At 39.6% G+C, this 15374-nt stretch overlaps 1 protein-coding gene across 1 annotated transcript in view; it reads right to left on the reverse strand.

The window, feature by feature from the left end:
- Nucleotides 1–15374, reverse strand: part of TNS3 (tensin 3) — a 282436-nt gene that overhangs the window by 253757 nt on the left and 13305 nt on the right. The gene's annotated exons all lie outside the window — the stretch shown is intronic.

Consider the following 15374-nt stretch of genomic DNA (forward strand, 5'->3'; position numbering starts at 1 on the left):
TTCATGTATGATTTCAAGCATTTAATTTTTAATGTGATAATTTGTCCCCTTTTGTGCCCACGCACTTTAATCTAGAGTATACCACATGATCACGAAACAACTGGATCCATGGGCAGACATGAACACATTTCTCACAGTTCAGTTTAACTTAAGAAAACATACATATTTTATATTAATATGTCAAGGTATGCAAAACTATTTTGCAAGATTGATAAATTTGGGGATTTCAGGGATTATTTAGCCAACCAATAATTTAGTAAACAAAGGGAACCCATCCGGGTGCATGGATTCATTACATGGACTTAGATTTTAATAATTCCTTTTTTTGGCCTAGTTTATACTACCACAGAAACCATTATGCTTTTTGCTAAAAGAAGTACCACTAGAATTTCTAAAAGGGCACATAATTACCATAGCAAATGACCAAATAATCATGAAATTTCATTCTACTTTGGTAATTTACCATGGTAATCCTGTGGCTTTATTTGTAAGGGTGAAAATGTACAGTTTAGGTCAAAAAATATTTAATTATCCTCTAAAGGCTACATGGCCTAGTTGAGGGGCAAGGGACAGAAGGGAGGCTGGAGTGCTGGGGGTGGGGTGGGGGGGGGGGTAACTATCTGTTCGGATCCACTCCTATAGAGATAGTGATTGGTGGCAGTAACCATCTGCCTAACAATCTTACTTACACAGCTCATAAGGTTACAAAAGATACAAGTTCCACCTATTATAACACCCCAGGGAGATAGTTGCTAATTTGTTTACATGGTTGAAAAAAAATCCTTCCTGATCCCATATATTAATATTAGAATAATTCATGGAACAATGATCCCAATAATGCAATCTAATAGTTGCAGCTAAATATATAATTTTAGAGACGCTCAAATCAATTTTAAATTCAGTTAAAAATTAGACTGCCATCACTTCCATTGTGAGAGAATTCCAATGAAAGGTCATAGCCTAGGTGCATTAACTTGCATAACCTTACCAAACTCTCTCTTCTCTTGTGCTAATAACTCTACAGAGTTTTGTCTCATCAGACTTACTTTCTACTTACTTTCAGATCTTATTTTCTAGGCTATCTACAAGTTTATTAATAAAATATTTTAAAGTACCAGTGAACCAGCCTGAGTAACTGTCTGTTTCCTATCAATAACCCAGTTATCTACCCATGTCCAAGTATTCTCATTTATGTCTCAATCTAAAATATACAAATATAGCATGTCCATTGCATCCAAGCTCCAGGTATAAAAAACAGATTGGTTTGGCATGAGTGGTCCTTCATGAACCTGTACTGACACTGTGTTAGGAGTTGAAATATGTTACCCATGATGGCTCACTGGATTGGCCATAGTTTTGCCATCTTTAGAAATTATACACAGAAATCTTGCCAGATTTCAACTAAAAACCTACTTAATTAATGTCTAAAAGCCCATTAAAAAATGTTAACTATTATGGTGCTATTATACATGGAATGGGGGATGTCAGGATGTCCTTGAAAAAGTAATTAGCAATATACTTGCTAGGATCTAGAATTTTGTGCAAAGTAAAACCAAACATGTTGACTGAAGTAGGAGTCGTTACAGTCACGGCCAAAAGTTTTAAGAATGACACAAATATTATTTTTCACAAAGTCTGCTGCCTCAGTTTTTATGATGGAAATTTGCATATACTCCAGAATGTCATGAAGAGTGATCAGATGAATTGCAATTAATTTCAAAGTCCCTCTTTGCCATGACAATGAACTTTATCCTAAGAACAACATTTCCACTGTGTTTTAACCCTGCCACAAAAGAACCAGCTGACATCAGGTCAGTGATTCTCTTGTTAACACAGGTGAGATTGTTGACAAGGACAAGGCTGGAGATCACTTTGTCATGCTGATTGAGTTAGAATAACAGAGTGAAACTTTAAAAGGAGGGTGGTGCCAGAAATCATTGTTCTTCATCTGTTAACCATGGTTACCTGCAAGGAAACATGTGCAGTCATCATTGCTTTGCACAAAAAGGGCTTCACAGGCAAGGATATTGCTGCTAGTAAGATTGCACCTAAATCAACCATTTATTGGATCATCAAGAACTTCAAGGAGAGTGGTTTAATAGTTGTCAAGAAGGCTTCAGGGCACCTAAGAACATCCAGCAAGCGCCATGACCGTCTCCTAAAGTTCATTCAGCTGCAGGATTGCGTTGCTCAGGAACGGCAGCAGGCAGGTGTGAGTGCATCTGCACGCACAGTGAGACGAAGACTTTTGGATGATGGCCTGGTGTCAAGAAGGCCAGCAAAGAAGCCACTTCTCTCCAGGAAAAATATGATATTCTGCAAAAGGTACAGGCATGTACTGCTGAGGACTGGGGTAAAGTCATTTTCTCTGATGAATCCCTTTTCAGATTGTTTGGGGCATCTGTAAAAACGCTTTTCTGGAGAAGGAAAAGTGAAGGTTAACATCAGTCCTGTGTCATACCAACAGTAAAGCATCCTGAGACCATTCGTGTGTGGGGTTGCTTCTCAGCCATGGGAGTGGGCTCACTCACAATTTTTCCTAAGAACACAGCTATGAATAAAGAATGGTGCCAAAACATCCTCCAAGAGCAACTTCTCCCAACCATCCAAGAACCGTTTGGTTACGAACAATGCTTTTTTAAGCCCACAAATTCAGACAAATTCCTAGCATTGATTAGGCAAGAATGGGCAGTCATCTGTCAGTATGTAGCCCAGAAGTTGATTGACAGCATGCCATGGCGAATTGCACAGGTCTTCAAAGGGTTAACACTGCAAATATTGACTCTTTGCGTAAACTTAATGTACATGTCAATAAAAGCCTTTGACACTTATGAAATTCTTGTAGTTTTACTTCAGTATACCACAGCAACATCTGACAAAAAAGTCTAAAAAGACTGAAGCAGCAAACTTTGTGAAAACCAAAACTTGTGTTATTCTCACAACTTTTGGCCATGACTAGTTGCCTCTGATTGGTATCATGGTAAATTGAAAGGCTACTGTAATATTTTTCTGATGAACACTTAGCTAAAACAATGGATAAGTTGGTAAGTTGGAGATTAAAGTTATCCATTTCCCAAGAATTTCAAGTGTCCCCTCTCCATTGTGTCTCACTATTGCCACTATTTCCATGAAGGTTATACATTTAATTTCCTTGTTGTTGGAACTGCTCTGAATTTAAATGAAACATAAATCTTATTTAAATGGATACAGGACTAGCCTAGCTACAGTAGGAGTTGCTAGGCTATTTTACCTATTATGGGAAGATATAACTAAAAGATGAAATCTAAATACTTAATTTTTATTGATTGCCCATCTCTTTTTTCTCGAGTTCTATTAAAGAAGCATGCCACCATTTGTCACTGTAATATGATGTACTGCTACTTTTTATGCATGACATTTTATTTAACTTTAAATAATAAATGCAAATAAAAAATTTCTCTGCATAAAATAAATTAAAGCTATTTGTTTATAAGCAACATTTATTTAACCAAAAACTATACCCCTTATGGTAATAGTACATACTGATCCACATTTAGATAATATCATGGTCACAATCCAAATAGAATGGAGGCTGGCAGGCAAGGTGAGGGATACAAATATAAATTAGACCAGGGTTTCCCAAACCCAGTCCTCAGGGCTCCCCAACAGTGTAGGTTTTCCATATCTCCTTCTGGAGCACAGGTGTATTCATTACTGACTGACACTTTGTAACAGATCCACAGGTGGTCCTAATTATGTCACATGTGATCTGGAAAACCTGCACTGTTAGGGAGCCCTGAGGACTGGGTTTGGGAAACCCTGCCTTAGACCAATGTTTCTTAACTCCAGTCCTCACACACTCCCAACAGCACATGTTTTCAGGATTTCTTTAATCATGCACAGGTGACTTAGTCTACTTGGCTGGGTCAGTAATTATCCTGCCTGCTTCCACAGATAGAAATCCTCAAAACATGAGCTTTTAGGGGTGCGTGAGGACTGGAGTTAACACTGCCTTAGAGGGTGTATCTTGTCAATGGGGCCACCTTCTGGACAACCCTATAACAGGGGATAATAGTCTGGTGTACACCTGTAAAATTTATTGTTTGTAATCTAGCGGAAAGCATGACTTGCATAAACATATTTTAAATACCAGTTTTACTCAACAATGTCATCAAAGCATGGGAAAATGTGGATGTGGATTTGTTTTTTTTAATGCCTTTTGTCATCTAATTATGCCATATGTATTACTGATCATAACATCTAACAATTGTTTTGGACATACAGGCTCAATGAAACACCCGGAAAAGTCTGTTCCCAAAATAAAGGCAAAAATAAGAAAATTCTTAAAATAAGACTTTGATGAATAGATTCCTTAGTCGTTTCAGTTGCTGTTATTCCTGGAAAAATGTTCTATTTCATGCAGAGTCTCGTTTGTTATACACAGAAAGTGTACTTGGTGAAAAGAGTAGCATGCGGACAGGCATTTCACTTTCACAATCACACCAGGCCTCTTTAAGCTACATCTGGCGTGCTGAGAGACATCTAACAACTTAATGAGGACATATTAGGAGACTAAATATACTCACAACGAAATGGTGTATTTAATCACTACTGAAATTTGACTGGGCCACCCAAATAGATAGCACTGAAAGGGGCATTGTTACTTAAGATCTCTATAGCATATGCCACAAGTTATCAATAGTGGCCTGGAAGTAGACTTAGAAAGCTTTTTTTGTTTAAGAAAATGTGTTACTAAAATCTAGTGGTAGTTTTGCCTTTTTTTTAATAAAACTAAATTATATGTTGGCTGCATATGCTGCAGCCTGTTTGCTTATAATCAATTCAGAGCAGATTCACTCTGATTGGTCAGAATGAGTACGCCACTCTGTATTGGTTAGTAGTGGTTACACCATACATGGGGTATAACCACAATGAACTGCATTGATGCATCTAATTCATTAATAATAGGTATCAAGATATGTATCAATAATGTATCAATGAACTACATGTATCAATGTAGTTTATCCATTGCTATTACATTCCACGTGGTGTATAACTACTACAAACAAATACAGAGTGGCTTTCCCCAGTGCTGACAAACCAGAGCAAAGCCACTCTGTATTGATTACAGAAGCTGACAAGCTACCCAATCTGTCAGTAGCATCCAGACTTCTTGCAGAACATGTTCTCGTAGTTAGTAGTTTGTTTTTTAAATTCACAATGGATTACAAGGAAGAAGAAACAAGAGGATCCCCCTTGATTTAAGTTACAAATAAATTAGTAAGTGAGGGTGTTTGGGGGAGATTTTATTTTTTTATGGTGCACTACAGTTCCCAACAGGCCTGGATGCCAGGGGATACTAGAGACTGTAGTTCTAGAAGTACCAACCTACTTGGACGGCCAAGGGCATCCTTGAAATGGTAGTTCTACAAGCGTCTGAAAACCCAAACATGTTATGACTGCCAGGACTTGCTGGCACTATCAGTGCACCAGCACAAAAAAGTAGAATATATAATTTAACTCTTTATTACCCAAACACCCACAAGCAAGGGGGGGGGGGGTCCTAGAGCTTTCTTTTCATGGTTGTTTTAGTGAAGGGGTTCCTTTTTTTTTATTTTTTATTTTCTTTGCAAACCTGATTCTCCTAGAGAATGCAGGCAGTGCTGAGCATGGACTGAGTGATAATATGACAGGAGGAGACCACGCTGCGGATTTCCCTGTTATAGTGTCACCAGCTCAGCCTTTCATAGCCTAGTACTGGTAGGGACTTTTTTCTGGGGACCCCACACTATTTGTCCCCTTTAGATTAATAATCATCAGCCACATCAACGAGTTTCAAGTGTAAGATGCTTCTAAATCTTCATATGGAATTTATTGTGCGCAACCGCAGCAAAAATGTTTGTATTTTACACTTGGAAAATGGAATTACACCCAAATCAGCATCAAACCTATAGTGTCTATTTTGTATATATTGTCTATCATATATACAAACGCATATATAATGGGGATAAACATTTTTCTGACATGTTAACGGTAGTTAGCTGTTTACTGGACTGCCTATACACATCATTAGATATGTATTTTTTCTGAACATTTCTACTCAGCCCCATTAATTAATTAGTAATCTAGATTAATTGTTCTCTTATTATCTGCACAAATTACAAAAGATAAATTAAAATATAGCCCTTAGAAGTGTCTGCAGATTCCTGGCTATGTAATAAGGCATAACTTATTGAACCTCATTTTAATCATGCAATACCACCTTTGTTTAAATAAGAATGTCACTCACAACTCTTTTTTCTGTTCTCTGTGGTTTCACAATCTCCATAAAAGGAGAAGCTTTAACAGTCACAGTGTTCTAAGACCTTTCTAACTCTGTTTTTCCAGATTTGGCAGTAGATGATGAAAATCTTTCAAATACCACTTGCCAAGTTGCTTAATGTTTATGAAACAATCTTGGCATAATAAGCCCTGAAAAATATATTATGTGTTTTTACTCCTTGTACCTTTCATTGATTAAACTTTTACAAATGTATTTTTTCTTGGTTCTTTTGCCAGAAAAAAACTGTGGTTTCTATTCATACAAGGCTGAAGGAAATAACATGTTTTTCCTTTTCTCTTTCCAATGAAATTTGCTAATCCTTTCCATTTTATCTTCAATGCAGATTGTCTTCTATGCATATAATATATTAGTTAAAACATCCAGAAGTCTGCTATTTTATAGTGCTCTCATTCTGTTCATATGGAATAGATTCATAGTTGACTCAGACACACCGATCTGTCATAATACCAACACTTGGGGGCAGGGTCGGTGCAAGGTTTCTCGGCACCCTAGGCAAATTTCCAAACTACCCGTCCCCCACGAACACACACAGACAGGCACACACACACACACACACACACACCCCTACCTCTCGCACACCAGATACCCACTTTCCAGACCCTCACACACTTGTAAAGAAAAAGAAGACAAAAAGATTAGCCTTACCTCCTCCAGCAGTCCAGATGCAGTGATGTATGATGCAGAATGCTGTCCAGACTCCACTGATGCCCTGGGAAAAACGCAGGATTTCTAGAGGGGAGGTATCCAGGTGTTAGATTGCAGAACAAAAAAATTGACACAATAAGCCTACAACAGACAATTTTTAGTGATGATTTGAGTCCTAACATGTCCCTGCACCACACTCCTGCCCCCTGCGTCACACTCCTGCCCCCTGTGTCACATTCCTGCCCCACCTCCATCGCACTTGCTCCCCCTCAACACACTGCTTCAAATCCCCCCTGGCAGCACAATGTCCCCTCCCCCCTTGCAGCACAATCTCCCTCCCCCCCCCACAGCACAATCCCCCCCCCTGCAACACAAAATCCCCTTCCCTCTGCAGCACAATCCCCTCCCCCCGCAACACAAAATCCCCTCCCCTCTGCAGCACATCCCCCTTGCAGCACAACCCCCACCCCTTGAATCACACTGCCCCCCCTTGAAGCACACTGCCCCCTATGTATTACAATGCCCTCCTCTTGTAGCACAATCCCCCTACTTGAAGCAAACTGTCTTCCATGTATCAATGTCCCCCCTCATGCAGCACAATCTCCCCCTTGAATCACACTATCACCTATTTATCAAAATGACCCCCTCTTGCAGCACAATCCCCCCCTGAATCACACTGAACCCCCCCCTTCAATCACACTCTCCCCTCTCCCTTGAATAATACTGCCCTCCCCTTGCAGCACATTCTCCCCCTCTTCTCCAGCACTTTATTCTTTACTTACCTGGCTGTTTTCTTCATGAAGTTGTTCCTCTTCTCACTGACTGTCGGGACGTGATGATGACGTCACTCCCGACAGTCAGTTAGTGGGGATGGGGAGGGGGAGAGGGGGGGGTAGGCGAGGGAGGAGGGACAGTTCGTCCCTACCTGCCCTCAGAGAGTGCTTCTCTTGGGGGGTGGCGCTGCCCCCCCCCTCCTCTGGATCTAAAGCTGTGCAGCTGTGGAAGGTATGCTCGGCGGCCACCGCACAGCAATGTAGAGGACATCAGTGGAGCCCTCCAGAGCCCGATGCCCTAGGCAGCTGCTTAAAACTGCCTAATGGTAGCGCCAGGCCTGCTTGGGGGTATATTTACTAAAGTGTGGGATTGAAAAAGTGGAGATGCTGCCTATAGCAACCAATCAGATTCTAGTTATTTTTTTAGAATCCACTAAGTAAATGATAACTAGAATCTGATTGCTTACTATAGGCAGCATCTCCACTTTTTCAAACCCACAGTCTAGTAAATATACCCATTGGAGTCTTTCTGAGCAGTTTGAGAATTAGAGAATTACATTCAAAATTAAACCTACATGAATTCCCTAACATTATTAGGGCCCATACACACGGGAATTGAAAGAAATACCAGTTGGACAAAACCTTGTACTTTGTCCTCACTTTAACAGAGCATTAAGAGCGCATTTGTTAATACTTCTCAACCCTTCCCTACAATATAGTGTACTATGCACTTTCTCATTCTCTTGTGATTAAGTATTTGGTAAACATTTCCATTCTGTGATAATAGTGAACAGTCCAGTTAGACAGAACAGCGGTTAGACTGAGCGGCCCGGTTGTCCCCCTGCCCCCCGGTCCAGCCCGCCGCTGCCAATGTGGCTTTTGCTGCCTATGAATGGTAAGTCATTTACTAATCGTTCTACACACACAATTTTATGGAGCTGCATAACGTTTGTTGCCAGTATTGATTATGTGTTATGATAGTTACTACCGATCCAATTGGACCTTTGAATACTCTTGATCTTTTTATATGTCTGTTAACCATGGTGCTTTTCTTAAAGTTTGATTGCCGCGCCATTTCTATTGACAACTAATTCATTCTTTCTGAGTGATTCAAATTACATTCATTATTTCATCATTTGTAGTAATTTTTCAACATAAGACTATGTGTATATTGGATATTGGTATTGCAATGTAATAAGAAGTACAACATTCATGTTCCAGGTAACCATATAGAAGATTTTAAATGTTTTTAATATTTATTTTCACTTATACCTATGATCTTAACACTTCAAGTTATTTTAATGATCTTGGAATGGGAAGTCCTTCATTTTAAAATGTCAAAAAGATTGATAAACATTCACATTTACTAGCAAAAAAATATTGGTACTTTTTAATTATATAGTCACAACTTGAAACATGGACTCTGCCCACTTGTGATGTCAGGTGAGGGCAACCAAGTAGTAAGGTGGTGCCTTCTTGCATACTTTGGATGTAGAGTTGGACGCAATAATTGGGTCTATTCTTGCACCTGCTTGCCGTACCTAACAATAGAAGAGAAGGACAGGGGGAAGAAGCGGGTGTGTATTGGCGTGTTCGACCAAATTCGACTTATGTAGACTGAGACTCAGATGCACATGTGCCGATCAGGAGACGGGGACTTGCGAGTGCTCGACCGCTGGTGTAAGTTACAACCTGAGAGTAATGACAATCAGTTTACATGGGTCTGGCCCAACATACTTGTGTAAAATATGCCATAGAGCCCCTATGTCTTTATTCAGTAGACATTTTGAGCTGTGCATAAGGGAATACCAACTACTGCAGAGGATGTTTAACAATCTCTAAACACAATGGAATAATGTTGGCAGCTAGCGTCTTAACATCTCAGTGTTTTTCAAATAAGACTTATCTGATATTGTAACATTTGGAGCATATAACTCAATACCCACAAGTTCCCTAGGCAATCAGTGATGGCATATAACGGTTTGTGGCTCCTCTGTCAACATGGCTACCAGGTTCCATCAAAATCGCACAATATCATTTCAGTTAACTTCAGTAGGGCATTCCTTGACATGCAGTTAGAGGGGGTTCGGTCAGCAATAGTAGATTCTCAATTACACTCAAGATAACCAAATCCTTCCTGGATTGAAAGGAGTGCAGAGTCCAAGTTTCAAGTGGCGCAGCCTAATTAACAAGTACTGAAATATTACATTTGCTCATTTCTGGAATTTAAGAAAAGTACAAGTTATGGTATTTTAGCTGTACAAAATAAAATACACAATTTTATTGAAAATGTAATCACAGTATGTCTGCATGATGGTCCATCTGTTATTTGTGTTGAAACAGATTGTCCATCATGCAAGAATTGTTATATCCTAAATTATATAATCCCCAACAAGTTTGTCAATCCCTTTTTTGTTTGCTATCATTTCAAAATCTGTTCTCATAAGCAAATTTGGGTAATCATGACAACTGCTTTGACAAACAATTTGGTCTCTAAAAGCTTAAAGAATTATTATAATGCAAACTGTAGAAATTAAACTTTTATTCTGTTTATAAAACTATGAATAGTTTACATTACTGCAGGGTTTTAATGGTTTGAGTATCATTCTGCCAACAGTCTGGGGGTATGATGTGACCTCAGCCCTCAATCCTTCTGTTGTGTTGGATTACCTAGTTTCACATTGCTTTCCAACTGTCCAACCGCTTTTAGAGAGACATAAAAGTATCTTTGGGGTAAAAGAGTAACACTATTTACTAATTGCTTTACATTCTCTGCTCCGGCCTGGAACACGTTTTGAATTGCTGACTTCATAGACATGCAGAAAAGTGTTTTCTGGTTAAAGCGGTAAGAATATCCTTATAAACTGTGCGTCAAAATTTGTGACAATTTCATGTGCTTGCTTGCACACGACTCATTTTTAGACAATTTAAAATTGCATTTAATTGTGCTTTATTTATTTGCCTAAGAACACTTTTAAACATAGAATACATCTCTCATAGAAACACCAATTACTCTTTATTACTATTATGCTATTTTTTTACTGTTATATAAAATCTTTTGTATAAATCTATGCAGTCATTCCAAATAGTATTGTGTTTTCTCTGACTTGCCCCAGATGTTCATGTTTGTGGCCCTTGCACGGCTCATAGAGATCAATGATCCCTTTTTCAAAAGTATCTTTTCTGTTCCACTGAATGGAACAGAGCTCAGAAAGAGCAGCAACATGGGTTAAATGCTTGTAAGCTGAACACGGGAACTACTGTGGAAGCATATGGGGGAAAATTACAAGCATGGCCAGCAGCAAGATGCTGATCCATTTGATTGTTTTATTTTAATGCAGTAATATACCTCCTTTTCAGCTGCATTAGAGGAGAAGATATCATTAAAATATTGGTTTTTACAAAAGGTCTTGTATTGTATTTGAAATGTGGCTGGCAAATGGGGCTGTGCAGGACCCCTATCAATGAAATATGTACAATTCAACAGAGCTGTTGGTCCAGCATTCAGCATGTAGAGAACCCCATGATTTCTGCCCAGGATAAGTTCACCAAATAAACGACTTGTCTCTATACTGTGTAAAAGCTATTAGCAATGCATTATACCTAACCTCTCTGGGATCAGATCGAAAAGAAAAAATCTTAAGACCTTGCTTGTTCTGCTAAATATTTGATGGACTTAATTGTACTACTTTCATACTGCCGCCCTGGTAATATCCTGGGTCTATGAACCCCGGATATTGCCGGGAGACAGTGCAGGACACCCTGGCGAATTCTGGGGTAGACCATGTTCACACTGAACACGGATCTGCCCGGGTTTTCCTGGCTACATCACAAGAGGAGCTTTGATTGGCTCCTCACGTGATGTTTTTTTTTTCTTTTTCAACTTTTCAATAGGTTTCAGTGAGACCTGGGTTGAAAAACCTGGAACTCACCATTCAGACTGGAGGCTATCCGGGACGGACACGGGAATAGCCCACCAAAAGACCCGAGTCTAATTCCCGGGTCAGCCGACCTGGGAATTAGCAGAGGACCAGTTCACACTGAGCCTCGACCCAGGTTGTCTGGGTTTCCCTGGCAATAACCTGGGTTTTTGAGGCAGTGTGAATGGGGTATTATACTGAACGTAGGCTTCCACTTACTATCAGACAATGCAACCCTCTACCCACATGCTTTTCCACACTTTCAAACCACCCTTATTCTGGAGTATGTTGGTGTTTGAACCATAGCCAGCAGAATCTAAGGAAGAAGCAACCATCACATCTATCAAAAGGCTTAAAGCATACTGGCACATATTTGGAAACCTCTTCTCTTATAACTGAATGCAAGATGTGAAGAACTAATTGCTCTGTAGTTCTGCACAAGGTGGAACCTGTCACCAGAAGGGAGGTTTTTGTTTATACTGCTTTATAGATAGTGCAAAAGGGTTCTCCACACCTGTTCTATGCAATAGCATATTTAGTGAATATTTATAAATGGCTGCTCAGTCTGAAGTTTTCACATAGCCAACATATATGTATGTGTAAATGGCAGGGGATCATCATTAACATATATTTTTAAGGTTCCACAAAACTCTGCAATGCTGGACAGCCAGTACAACAAATCATACATAGAAATACAAGGACCTATGTGGTTGATGGTGAAGGTGAAGACATGAGACAGAGTCAGATAGGGGATGTGAGAGCTTACCACTGTGGAATGAGCATTTCACAACCAAGTTTAATTTGGTAATAATATAACATGAATAAAGCACTAAGGAGTATGCAGCACTGTATTAAAAAAAGGTGAGGATGATGATGATGAATTCTTGCTAGCATTTCTTATTAAGAAAACTGTGTTACATACAGCCACAATTTAAACATGGTTCTTAATTGCTCTAACATACATTGGTAACAAACAGAAAATGATCAGAGGAGAACATGAACATTAGAAGAGACATTGCATTCATTCCTATGTATCAATTATAAAGGCAATATAATGTCATTTCCCCCTTATGTTTTAATGATTCCAGTCTGTTAAAATTGGTGAGACTTTCACATGGCCACTCTGCTCTGCCTCTGATCTCCGCCTCAATTCACCTCTTATTACCTCCTCCCATGCTCATCTCCAAGACTTCTGTCATGTTGCCTCCATTCTTTGTAGCTTCCTACCCCACCTCACTTGACTCCCAACCTTCAGGTCTTCAAACGTTCACTCAATACACACCTTTTCAACTCACCTTCTCCCCACCTCCTGACCATCTTATCCATCACCCCCTCTTCCTTCACTGCCATCTCCATTTTCTCCCTGTTGCTCCTACTGTCTCTCACCACCGATCCCTCTAGAATGTAAGCTTTTGCGGGCAGGGTCGTCTCTACCTATTGTCCTATGACTATCTACTGTCTGATTCCCTTGTACGTCCTGTCATATCTTTTGCTGCACTGTGTATGAGTCTCCATAGCATTACTATACTCATCTGTGCTACTTGCTTCTGTATCTGGTGATACAGAATCTGTGACACCTTATAAATAAATAAAATAAATTAATAAATAAAATAAATACTACTTTGCATCAGAGCCGGATCCTCCTTTAGGCAACCTAAGCTCATGCATAGTGCTCATTGGGCACTGATGGACCTGGATTACTTTAACCTTTTTTATTTGTGATACATTTACTTTTTTATAAATACAGGAGGTATGGGGCTAAAGTGAGTATCTTGCCTAGGGCCCTATGAAGTCTTAATCCAGAAATGCTTTGTATTATAGGAGAGAGTAGAGTCATGGATTGTATTCTTTACATAAGCATTTCATATTTACAGTGAAGAACAAATGACTGCAGCTGTATTTTAAATTCACACTATAACACATTGAGCCATTATATTTGTTTTGATTAAATTCTATTTTAGGCAAACTTGATGGGACTGTACTATAAAGTTTGTTTAGCAGTTTCACCAAACTATCGTGTACTTGGTATGTAGAAAAACCATGTATGTTCAGGACAGGAAAATATACTTGCAGATCAATACAAATACAATAATTAAGGTATTTCAGTAAAAAACACAAGTTACCATTTTACAACATATTGAACATTTGGTGGCAGATTTACTAAAGCTTCTAAAATGGAATTTTATTGGATGGTTATTGCCCATAGCAACCATCTAGATTCTAGCTATAATTTATCTATAGCTAGACTAATACCATTATTTTGGCCCTGTGATATAATAACGCAAATTTACAATGGGGGTGGGGTCAAAATGACGCGATTACTTGAGAATCATGTCATTGCGGCTCTTATTCTGACCACTTCACTAGGAAGTGGGCAGATGCAAGAGGGTGCCCTACTCTCCCGGGAATCTGGGAGACCTACCCGGTATTCAGGAGTCTCCTGGACATTCCGGGAGAGTTGGCAAGTATGAGTAAATCTAACCCTGCGTGGCAAAATGTTTGATCTGTATATTTTGATAACTAAAATATATCCATAGAGAGTCCTTAGAGATGAAACGCGTAGAGGTTTCTGTGGATTCTCTTTGACTTAGAAACTGCCTCAGATTGAGCTCTCCGTGTCTGGAGATCAGAACTGAGCTGTTGTGTTATATATGCCTGAAAATATTTACCATCTGGTACGCTCAATTTTACTGTTTTAAATAAACATTTTACTTGGTTAATGCACCATGGAAGCGCCCCTGTCTGTTTGATGTTATAGGATATATATATATATATATATATATATATATATATATATATATATTGTGGCAGGAGGCCGCTACTGCAGAAGCACACGCAAACAACTTCTTTCTTTTTATGCTGCTTTATTGTCAGGATGGTAAATGTTTGACACCGTATACTTGCACAGCAATACTTGGAGACCCTAAACGCTAGCTATACATAGTCCAGCTCTCTCTCAGGATCAGCCAGCTTACCCAGCATTGATCTCCCTGCACAAATGATATAAACAAGCTTTTATACCCGATACTCCCCTCCCCCAGCCTTAGCTTGATGGACAGGTGACACACCTACCTTCTCTTTAAAAGGAAACGCCCATCACTGGCTCTGTAATTCTGACAGACACACACCCTGTCTGTTTGATGAGAGGAGGGATTTCAAGTCATGTAAGTTAAACCAAGCTTAAACCATTGCTTTTCATACATAGGTCTTTAATCTACTTCCCTGCTTTCTTTGCATATTGCCAGCTAAATGCCTCCTTTTGTTACATATCCCTCCCCCTAGCGTCTCCAAGTAGGGGGACGCGGAATTCGCGAGGAGCGCATATTTCCGTGACAACGCATCTGCATTTTTGTGTAGAATCCCGGGTCTATGCTCTACTAAGAACTTGAAGGGTTGCAGTGCCAAGAACCAGCGGGTTACCTTGGCATTTACTTCCCGTTTGTTCTGCATCCATCTCAATGGTGCATGGTCTGTTATTAAGGTGAATTCTCTGCCTAGGAGATAATAGCGCAGAGCTTCTGTAGCCCATTTTATGGCGAGACATTCTTTCTCCACAGTGGCATATTTTTGTTCCCTTGGAAGCAACTTACGACTTAGGTACAGGACAGGATTTTCTACTCCATTCTTCTCCTGTGACAAGACTGCACCTAAACCAACACCAGAAGCATCAGTTTAGAGGAATAACCTCCGGGTAAAATCTGGTGCTTGTAGAAC

This window comes from Mixophyes fleayi, chromosome 5 (genome assembly GCF_038048845.1).
Source record: "Mixophyes fleayi isolate aMixFle1 chromosome 5, aMixFle1.hap1, whole genome shotgun sequence".
Classification (NCBI taxonomy): Eukaryota; Metazoa; Chordata; class Amphibia; order Anura; family Limnodynastidae; genus Mixophyes; species Mixophyes fleayi.